A 10,684-nucleotide genomic window follows, 5' to 3' on the forward strand; every position below is an offset into this window, starting at 1 on the left:
GGTTCCTTCTCCTTTCTTGCACTAAATCTTTTGGTCGAGGAAGATGGCTCTACGAACCACCCGTCTCTCAGCCCTATCTCGATCTGTTCGCCTATGGAGATAAGTTGATTGAAGCTATCAGCCGAATTGGCTACCATTCGATTACGGTACTCATATGGGAGGGTTTTGATGAACATCCTCTTCAGCTCACTGTCTATAGGTTCTGGGACAACCTGAGCAGCTATATTTCTCCATCTAATAGCATAGTCTTTAAACGACTCGATTTTTTTCATCTGAGCACGTTCAAGATCCTCACAGGTAGGAGTGATATCCGTTATGAACTTGTACTGCTTTAGGAATGCTTCACTAACTTCATTCCAAGTTTTGAGGCTAGTTATCTTCTTCATGAGATACCAGTTCAAGGCAAGACCTGTTAAGCTTGCTTGAAATGTATGGATCATCGGGAGTTCATTATCAACATACAGAGTCATCCGCATGTGGTATAGCTGCAGGTGGGCTTTTGGGCAAGAGGTGCCATTGTACTTGTCAAAATCCGGCATCTTGAATTTTTTCGGAATTTTGATCTATGTGTAAAGAGACAAGTTGATTGAGGGCGAATCATGTGAGCCTTCCGGCTGTTTCACTCTTCTTCAAGCTTATTGACCCATTTGTCGTGCTCTGCACTTGGCGCACCATCAAGTTTATCTTTGTTGACGACGATCTGGACAGGGTCATCAACTAAATCAGGAAGATCATCGTCCTCCTCACTATCAGCATTCTTTCCACCTTTATGCTTTGGATCCGGTGTCTCGAGAGGTGCAGGAATAGGAGTCAATCGAAGGGCTTTGATGTCGGAGGACATTTGTTGCATTGCGGCGAGGAATTGCTTCATTTGATCATCAATACCAGCGACGCGATCACGCAATTCAATTTGATCGACCATTCTTGCCCTTGACCTCGTATGGATAGGCGAGCGTGATCGCTCCGTAATCACCTAATTCGTGAGCAAATGAGCATATATAAGTATTAAGAACAAATAACATGCCAGTCCATGACACAGGTCTACCCGCTTTGATTAAAAAAAAATTATTCATACGGAATTCTTGAACAAAAACTATGAAAGCAACGACTTGAAATCCCCTAAACAAATATGCTAAAATAATGACCCAACTTCCTAAACAACGAATCTAGAAAAATATCTTAAAAGACACGAGCCATTTCATTTGGCTTGATCAATATACAACTGGGATGTGATTTCCAAACATAATCGCTTATTCTCCTCGGCCAAGTGTGTAACTTGCTCTTGTAACTTCTCAGCTTTTCTCTTGAGACATCTTTTCTCAGCACGGTTGGTGATCTTCTCAGGACCCTTGGTATCTTCGCGAGTAAGTTATCTGGAATCTTGTGTCGTTGAATGTATTTAGTTGTAGCATAATACTTTCTTTCTTTACCCTCTAATTCTTTTTCAGGCCATATGAGCATTTGTGGATGGCACATGTCCCACAGCGACTTAATTAAAGAAATGCTATCCTCATGGTCGAGGTCTCCATCGGTGAGGTCGACCCGAATTGAATCAGCCTGCTTCAAAGCTGGGGGAAGCTCTTACACCACTTGACACTGGCGAGTCACCCTAGTCGGGTAATATTCCATTGCCCCAGTGAATCCCAATAAAGGGATTGGGCCAACACGTCCACATGTGAGTCTGGCCTCACGAACTTGGAACCATTTAGCATGCCATAGGAAATATTTGGACTTTGGATTTTTAAAGAAAGCTAGCCAATTGGAATAATGATAATCCGGTGCATGTTTTTGTTTATTCTCAAATCTCATGATAGGGTGATCAGAGTTGCTAACTTCACGTATAATCATTAAACCACCAAATCCTTTTAAATGAGATAAGAACCAAATTTGCAAAAGCTAAGGAGATGCATGGAAAATTTTGTCACCATTTTCTTTAAACCGAGAAAGGGAAAGAAAAGTTTCTGCCAGGAGGGCATTAATAAAGTTCATTCCCCCGCACACTTGTCCCACTAACTTAGCAATCAAAGGATTAATAGCATTCTTACAGTGAGGGAAAAGTATAAATCCAAAGAAAGCTAATAGGAAAATCCTTCTCATTTGAAAAGAGGTGCCATTTTGAAAACATTCATCAAGAAATGAAAACGGGCAAGTATTGCGGTGACCTTTCAAAACTTTTCTTATCTTTTCTTCCTTGATTCTCAAAAAATCAGATAAAATCGAGACATGATCTATTCCGATAGGCGGACTAATTAATTCCGATTCCAAAGGTTTACCAATGGCAATGCTATATTCTTCCAAGGTTGGAGTGAGCTCATGCTTACTAAAGATGAAAGTAGTTGTCTCTAGACACCAACAATGGGCAAGTGCTTGAATGAGGCCGCCATGAATGTTGATACACAACAGAGGAAGGAGTCGGCCAATTGTTGATTCCACGAACTCACGGCTAGCTCGGTCTTGCTTGTCTCACCACGCATTGAGTTCCTTCTTGGGAGGAAGAATAAGTTGACTGTCGGAATTTCTCATTGTATATTGACCAAGACTTGCAATCAACCTAGTGTCATGGACCGATAAAGTAAATAAATTGCGGAGAAAAAGTTCAAAGGACTTGCTTCACCAATAACTGGGTGGCAATCACATAGACATACACATGCTATGTGGCTCGATTTCTACTCTAGAAGGCTTAACAAAATGGAGCCACGAGGATGATTGGACTAGCCGCAGGCATGCGGACTAAGTCGGGTCCTCGTGACTCCCAAAGAGCCGACCCATGTCGCGGGCATGCGGACCGGGGTGGTAATCTCTTTGACATCAAGAAAGAAATTTCGGGATTGAGACGGGCAACTCGTACCACAGGCGGACGGTCGGAGTGGTATCCATCTCAATACCATCCTAGGTGATCTTATGCGGCCCAAGTTCGACGACAAGTTGTGTGTACTAGAGTGTAGTGAAAATATAAAGGCATGCACAACAGTTCATATGCAAACAGCGCTTCAATATCAAAATTATAACATCCAATTCTCAACACCTCCCTGCAAGACAAGGGTTAACAAACACTCTACCCCTTATACCTCCCATTCTGCAAAAACATTTAACACCTTAAACGTTAGGGACGTACCTGGAATCCTTGCTGAATCAAAAATATATATTTTTTCAAAAAAGAGAAAATTCGGCCTAAGTCCACTAAGAGTTTTAACTCAATTCCCCAGTGGAGTCGCCAAGCTGTCGCGACCTAACCTCCTGCGGGGTGCACCACCTAGAGGTTCGGCTAATAGATTATTAAGTCTAAGCCTAACTCGGGCCCTCCCGAGCCCTACCAATTCGCGACTTTAAGGTTTAAGTTCTTAACATGCAAATCATTTCAATCAGGAGTCGCCACTAATCTATTTTTTGGTGGGTCAATTAGAAACCCAAGTAAAGTATCTATAGAATTACTTTACTCTTACGATCCAGAGCTTATGGATTCGGGGACTTGGTTATACTAGATTACTCTAATGCCCTTTCAGTACCTTTTCTCTTTTATTTCAAAAAAAATATATTTGCAAGCAGCTTGGATTGATTTTAAACTTATCCACTAACATGCGAGGTGATCATGCAGGTGCGCAGCCATTAATGAAACACCTAATAAAGTAAAGCAATAAATAAATTACAAGATAGGGAAGGTACACTTACCTTAAGGCAACAAAAGCATCTGCAATGTTAGTTAGAAAATCACATTGATAATCCTAATATAATTTCTAATTAATATATAATTTCACTCAAATCTTTTTTAGGGTTTTCTCTGATTTAACGAAAACTAAACTTTATACAATGCATTCTACGTCTAGTATGACATGCGACATACGATTTATTTAAATGTCCTAATTCTAGCAACAATTAAATGCACTATCTCTAATATAGCACGCAAATAAACCTAGACGTGAGATTTCTAATGATGAGAATTAATTAAAATGCAACTACTCTTATATGACATGCACGTGGTATTTTTTATATTTTTTTAATTTAAATTTGAAATAAATAATGTGCCATGCTTTTCCCACTCCTATTAAGCTAAAGCACTCCCAAACAAATTGTTGTGACCATTTTACCCACTGTGGGTTCTACCTTTTAGCATCATTTTCTCTTAATGTCCTTTTTACGTTTTCTTTTTTTGCAGGTCCCACTTTCCTTATATTCATCCTTCCCTTTTTCATGGTGGATGTTGGATAGATGGATTAAATTTGGAGTTCTGGTTAATATTGAGTAAAGTGGTAATTTTCCTTGTGATGGATTCAGGTCAATGAAGATTGAAGGTGCTTTTTTCTTATTTTTCTTCTTTCATCTCTTTTTTGTTATGTCCGAGAAAAGTGGGCATTGACGTATTCCTTGTTTAGTGTTAAATCTGATTAAAGTTTATGCTTTTGACGATCTTTAGTGAGGCCTTTTGGCATCGCTCAGTTTCTCTCCTCATGGGGATCTTGTTTTGCTTTCACCATGTGAAAAAATGTTTATCACCCCGTTAACTTCTAACTATTGAACTTGCGGATTTCTTTGACCCAATTAAGATAGGGAATGTATTTGATTTTTTGAGTGGATTTTGAGTATTCTTTCATTGAAAATTTGCCCGAATTGGTTTCCGTTGTTTCTTTTTGCAATTTGTTTGGCAGAATGATTTTAAGATGCGGATTTTGATATCTCCCCATAATATTAGTATAATTATGGTTCGATCTTAGTAAAGGATGACGGGTTTTTTTCAAGAAATTTCAGTTTTCTTCTCATTTCAATAAGTTAATTGAAATTTTTTACCAATTTGTTTCTGGTTCTTGAAAAATTGGAAACCAAGTGGGCACGCCGAATGCATTTTTGCATATTAGCTGGTAAAGTCTTTTGGTGGCGGTGCAAGTATGGTTGGATCCCTCCTTTGTAGTATATTGGGTTGGTTTTGAATAGAGAATGGCTTCCATATGTTGCACAACCATCAATTAGATCGAGAGGACATCATTCGACTAAGTTATGTGCTTTTATGGAGGTGATTATGGTGGCATTTTCTCTAAAAAATGAATTGCTAGGATATTTATGCAATTTCGTTTCCATGCTTTTTCTTTATTTCTAATTATTTTATACAAAAAGCGTGGAAGTGGGAGCTGCAAGAGAGAGAAAGATAATTTTCAAGAGAAAACGAGAAGGATCAAGACGAAGGAATATGAGACCCGCAAAAGAAGAAAACAAAAAAAAAAAAAACCAAGGGAACAATTAAGATGTTGAAAGGTGGGACCTATAATGGGTGAAATGGTCATAACACTTTATTATGGAGTGTTTTAGCCAAACTAGAGTGGAAAAAACGCGACCCTAAATAATTAACCTAATTTAAGCATGTAATAATAAAATCTGAAAAAAGAATCTAATCTATTCTAAGAAAATAATCAAAATTTAACCTAAACATGCAATATATTATCTACTCAAATTTTACTTAATCTTTTTGTATTTTTTTAATGGAAAAACAATCAATTCAATTCAAACAAAATACGAAAAGAAATAAAATGAACACGACACCCAATCACAAGAAATATTATCAATATCCATTTAAATTTAGAAACAATAGATTGACAAATCATATATCGGGCATGAGGATCGGATTGGTCAATCTTCCGCACAATCGCGAATCATATCTCGGGCGGGAGATCGGATTGACGATTTTCCGTGCGATCGCAAGTCATATTTCGGGCATGAAATCGGACTATCGACCATAGCATGTTGCGAAATTAGGAAATAATTCCTAATTTAAGGGTACTTGGGAGTTTTCATGGATATTGTAATATTACTCAAAGATTTAAACAAGATTACAATTTCACAAATTAGGCAACAAAATATATGAAAATTGAATAATGAAAATTCTTACCTAATCCGCCATATTGCTCGAATAGCATTTCCAAATTCGGACGGACGACGGATCCGGATTGCGAATCGCAGGACTCGACGGATGGTAGCTTGCGGTGTGACTCGGCTGGGGAAGGCTTGGCAGTACTCACGATGGACTCGCGGTATGCCAACGACAAGAATGCTCACGGAGCGCAGTGGTGAGGAACTTCAGTTCACGGCCAGCGATTCAAGGATCGATGCTCGGTACGTCGCAAGGACAGCGACATGGGGAACCTGTGAAAAAAGAATTTTGGTGAAGCAATTAGCAACACAAGACAGCACGGCTGATCGCTCGAAGTGGATTCGCAGGCAGCAAAGTCGTAGCCAGTTCGGAGCGGAGACACGTGGTGATATCGTGGCTCGAGCAAGGAAACAACAGGTCGCCGCCTCAACTGGTAATGCAGGGACGTCACTGGAAAGTTCAATGCTCGCTGAATAAAGCCCAGGAACCTTTCTTTGGTGTTTTTTCCTTTGTTGAACGCCAAGCTTTTTGTCTCTTGTGAACTTGCAACAATCTCTCTCACCTCGAGTGTGTTGAAGCAGCTTTTCGTGTGTTGTCTATCCAAAAGATAGAACCCTTTTCTTGTCTGTAGGAGGTCTTTTTATAGGTAAGAATGCCTAGGCCTTTTTAGAAAGAGACCCACTCAAGAATATTTAAAACATATACGCTTTGGCTTCTTTCCTTTTTGCTTGTGTCCATGACGTCAGAATGTAGTTCTAAATATATATCCCCCACCTTGACCGATTCCGTTTTCCTCTTCTTGTATCCTTCATATATTTTTTCCTTTGCACAAAGATACAAAGAAACAAAATTTGCTGATACACTTGTTCTTTCTGTCCATGGATTAAAGATATGTGCGGATAGGATATTACTCCCCCCTATCTTCAGAGAATACGGCCAAATATAATGAATCCCCCTTCCTTCTTGGTCTTCTATTTGGCTATATATATATATATATATATATATATATATATATATATATATATATATACGGAAGATCTTTTGCGACCGAAGATCACACGTGCAAAACATGTGACCTTTGGTCATGGGCTTGATTGAATTAATTTCATTTAAGTTCAGAACCATTCACTCGAGTCCATCTGCCATCGGTCCGATAGATATGCGAACTATATGGGCCTAATTAACTATTAATGAAATGCTCCTAATATCTATATGCAATTTAACGAATATTTTTTGTTTAGGGGTCAAAGTCGATCCCTAATTTTTATATGTAGTAAACGACTAACTGGGTTGCCAAAATTTAGGTGTCAACATTCCCATTTTCATGGACATAGTTCGAGAAATCACATGCAGTCTATATAAAGAACTAAAACAATACTTGATGTTGCCTTTGCCTCGACCTTAGCTATTGGGTCTTGAAGTCACTTATCACAAGAAACCCACCTTAAATAAATCCCGAACTCATCAAATACCCTACCTAACCTCATGAATCATATATGACACAAATCAAAGGGCTGGCTTAAAAAGAAACCGTTTGCATTAGTGATCTAGAGAATCGAACGCGACAAGCATAATCCAGTCCTTAACTTCTTTCAAAGTCATCCCGATGGGGTTTACTTTACAAGAGTAAACTCGTCGTCAAGTTAACGGTGCCTTCAATTTGCATTAGCCACGATATGCATTTTTATTGGATGGAACATATTGAGAGAACAAATTAATGCTGTGGTAAAGAGAAAAAATAGTAAGGATTAGCGACGAAACTCTCCCACAATTTCCCATCGTCTCTCTTAACTTGAAAATTCCGTCAACATCCGGCTGCTTGCGAAGCAATTCATTACGATGCATATGTTTCGTGTGAAAACATCCACCCACATCGAAGCAGACAGACAATGAAACTGCGAAACGATTTTGGTCGATAGTCGTTCTCATCCAAGCGTGTGAGAATAAGATCCTTCTGTGAAAGACACTGTGCATGCAAGAGCAATTTCCGAGCAGCTACACAGTTGACATTCTATAAAAGCATGTCAAAACCTCAATCTTGAGACTTTACTGGTCGAGAAGACAAGGAAGATGTCAATGGATACATGTATATTGTTGTTCCTGCTTCTATTTGCTGTGAAAGCACTATCTCAACGTATAATCAATCGATTCGTTAGTAAGACTTATCCTGGAGAGAGAAAGATTGCTTTTTTTCTGCTCCTTAAACTTAGAACTGGAGCTTCAGTAGACAAATCTTCTTGAAATGATGGGCTTTTGTTAGTAACTTATGTTTAATTAGCTTCATACAACTCCAATAAAACAAGAAATTCCCTCCTCCCATGACATTTTCTCTCTCCAATCTTTTTCATGTCCCTGAGGAAAGAAAAACAGAACATTGCATGTACCGCAACACAAGAGGGATGATGATGATCGTCAACCTGACATTCCAAAAAGCACATGTAAATACAAAGGGCTCATTTTCTAGGACCGCACACACGCTGACATTCCAAAAAGCACACGTAAATACATGTCACTTGGGTGTGTGTCAACTTAGCGGGGCCAATTTCTTTTTCAGAGAGATGTAGGGCAACCCTTGCGGTCGAAGCCTGTTTTGGTCCTTTTTGTGTCTCTCTTTGGTTTCACTTATATCGAAAGAATATTGAACAGATATTAACACTTGCAATTCGAATGAACTCACCTGTCAAGTCATGCAACCTCCGTGAAACAATTGATAGATGTGTAGCAATTTTATGTGTAAAAGGCAAGAGATCAATGGACGGGGTTAGATAACATCAGCAGCACGTAGCATAGCGATGGTAGGTAAGGTCTTTGGGGCCGTGTCAATCAAGGTATATTTTGGTGTCAATATTTTAAGGGTTTGAAGTCAAGCTTACGTCAGACAAAAAAAAAAGTCAAGCCTACGTAGTTGTAGCATTGCGGAAGGCCAATTAAATGACATGTAAATGGAAAATAAAAATTTAAAGTCAACCAAAGTTTTTTGCAAGGAAAATCAATGCTGGATGATAGAGTTGTGGAATCTGATAGAGGAAACCAAATTAAAGTAGAGAGGTTTTTTACTGTTAAGGGTATACATGTAATTTTTTACCTTAACTTTGTATGCTTTAGACTTGTGCTATATTTTGGACAATCTCTTTTATGGTTGTAACTTTGAAACTCGATAGTGAAGAGATTATTCAGTGCCGTACCGTGATTTTTTCCTTTCTGATTTTGAAAGGATTCACTACGTAAAAATTTGTCTCTTTTTCTCTATTTTTTTTCTTTTTCACATTTTGTGTTCCTAACAACTAATATCAGAGCTTGGTTTAACGGAATAGTGGGAGCGTGAAGATAAACGAAGGGAAGGTGAAGATTGACTAGTTTAACGGCAAGGATTTTAGTTTCTAGAAGATGCAGATCGATGATCTTTTGCTTCAGAAGAACCTACATCAGCCTCTGTCGAGAAAGTACCAAATTCGATCAAGCAAGAAAATGGGAAATTGTTAGATCGCAAGCCTCGGTTTGATTTGTCTCACATCGAAGCAGAACGTTGCCTTCAACATTGCTAATGAGAAGACAACGGCGAATTTGATGAGGGCTTTGCCCAACATGTGTGAGAAGCCCTTTACGTCAAACAAGGTATATCTTATGTGTCGCCTTTTCAATATGAAGATGGACAAAGGAACTTTTGTGACAAATCACATCGACAAATTCAGCGTGATCACGACTCAGTTGAGTTTGGTGGAAATTTGATGGCGAGGTAAAAGTTTTGATTTAAAGTTGGAGTGCAAGTGACTGCAGGAACAGTGAATCTAGTCAGAAGAAGTTGAAGTTTCAAGAGATCCAAGATTTGATTCTTTGCGGGGATATTCGTAGAAGAGAGTCGGGTGAATCTTCGGGTATTGCCTTGAATAGTGAATGCGGAGAGAGAAGCAGTCAATGAAGTCAAAAACAAAATTGTGGTAAATCGAAGTCCAAAGGGAGAAGCAAATCGAGATCTTGTGGTGAAATAATTTGCTAAAATTGTGAAAAGAAATGCCATCTAAGACGAGATTGTAGAGCCCTAAAGAAGAAAATTTAGTATTGAGATCGGAATAGAGAGAATGGCAAATCTATATATGCAATCTTTGAGAAGATGCTTGTCAATAATGCCTTAATTTTGGGCATTGATAGTTTGGTCAAGTCTTGAATTATAAACTCAAGTGCATCATTTCACTCAACTCCATGCAGGGAATTAATGTATAATTATGTAGCTAGAAAGTTTGGAAAGGGTTGTCTAGTTGATGATGAACATTTGGATATTATGGGGAAGGGTGATGTTCACATAAAGATTATCAATGGGTTTCAATGGAAGTTGCATGATGCCAAATATGTTCCTAGCTTTAAGAAAAATCTAATCTCTATTGATCAATTAGACATCGGATACATAACTATTTTTGGGTACTGCTCATGGAAGATTGTTAAAGTTGCTATGGTCGTAGCACGGGGAACAAAGTTGGGAACACTATATATAACTGAAAGTGGTAGAGAAACAGTAGCAGGTGTTGACTCGGAAGCTGATTCCAAAATGTGACACCGTAGGCTTGGACCCATGAGCCAAAAGGGGAGGAGGGTGTTAGCATCAAAGGGAAAGCTGCCTGATCTGAAGCCCATAGATAATGGCTTATGTGTGGATTGCATTCTGGGTAAGCAGAAACATGTCAGTTTTTCAAATATCGGGAGAGAACCAAATAAAAGAAAGTTAGAGTTGGTGTATATAAATGTTTGGGGGACAGGCCCTATGCATTCTCTTGGGCGCTCATGCTACTATGTTATGTTCATTGATGACTCCAGCGGGAAAGTATTTTATGT

General features: G+C 38.8%; 1 pseudogene; it reads right to left on the minus strand.

Moving 5' to 3' along the window:
• Window positions 1-1,179: 1,179 nt before the first annotated feature.
• LOC115663940 (uncharacterized) lies at window positions 1,180-2,523 on the minus strand (annotated as a pseudogene).
• Window positions 2,524-10,684: the final 8,161 nt, after the last annotated feature.

This window comes from Syzygium oleosum, unplaced genomic scaffold, assembly GCF_021117445.2.
Source record: "Syzygium oleosum isolate NSW1041296 unplaced genomic scaffold, Sole_v2.1 Sole_v2.01, whole genome shotgun sequence".
NCBI classification, from domain to species: domain Eukaryota; kingdom Viridiplantae; phylum Streptophyta; class Magnoliopsida; order Myrtales; family Myrtaceae; genus Syzygium; species Syzygium oleosum.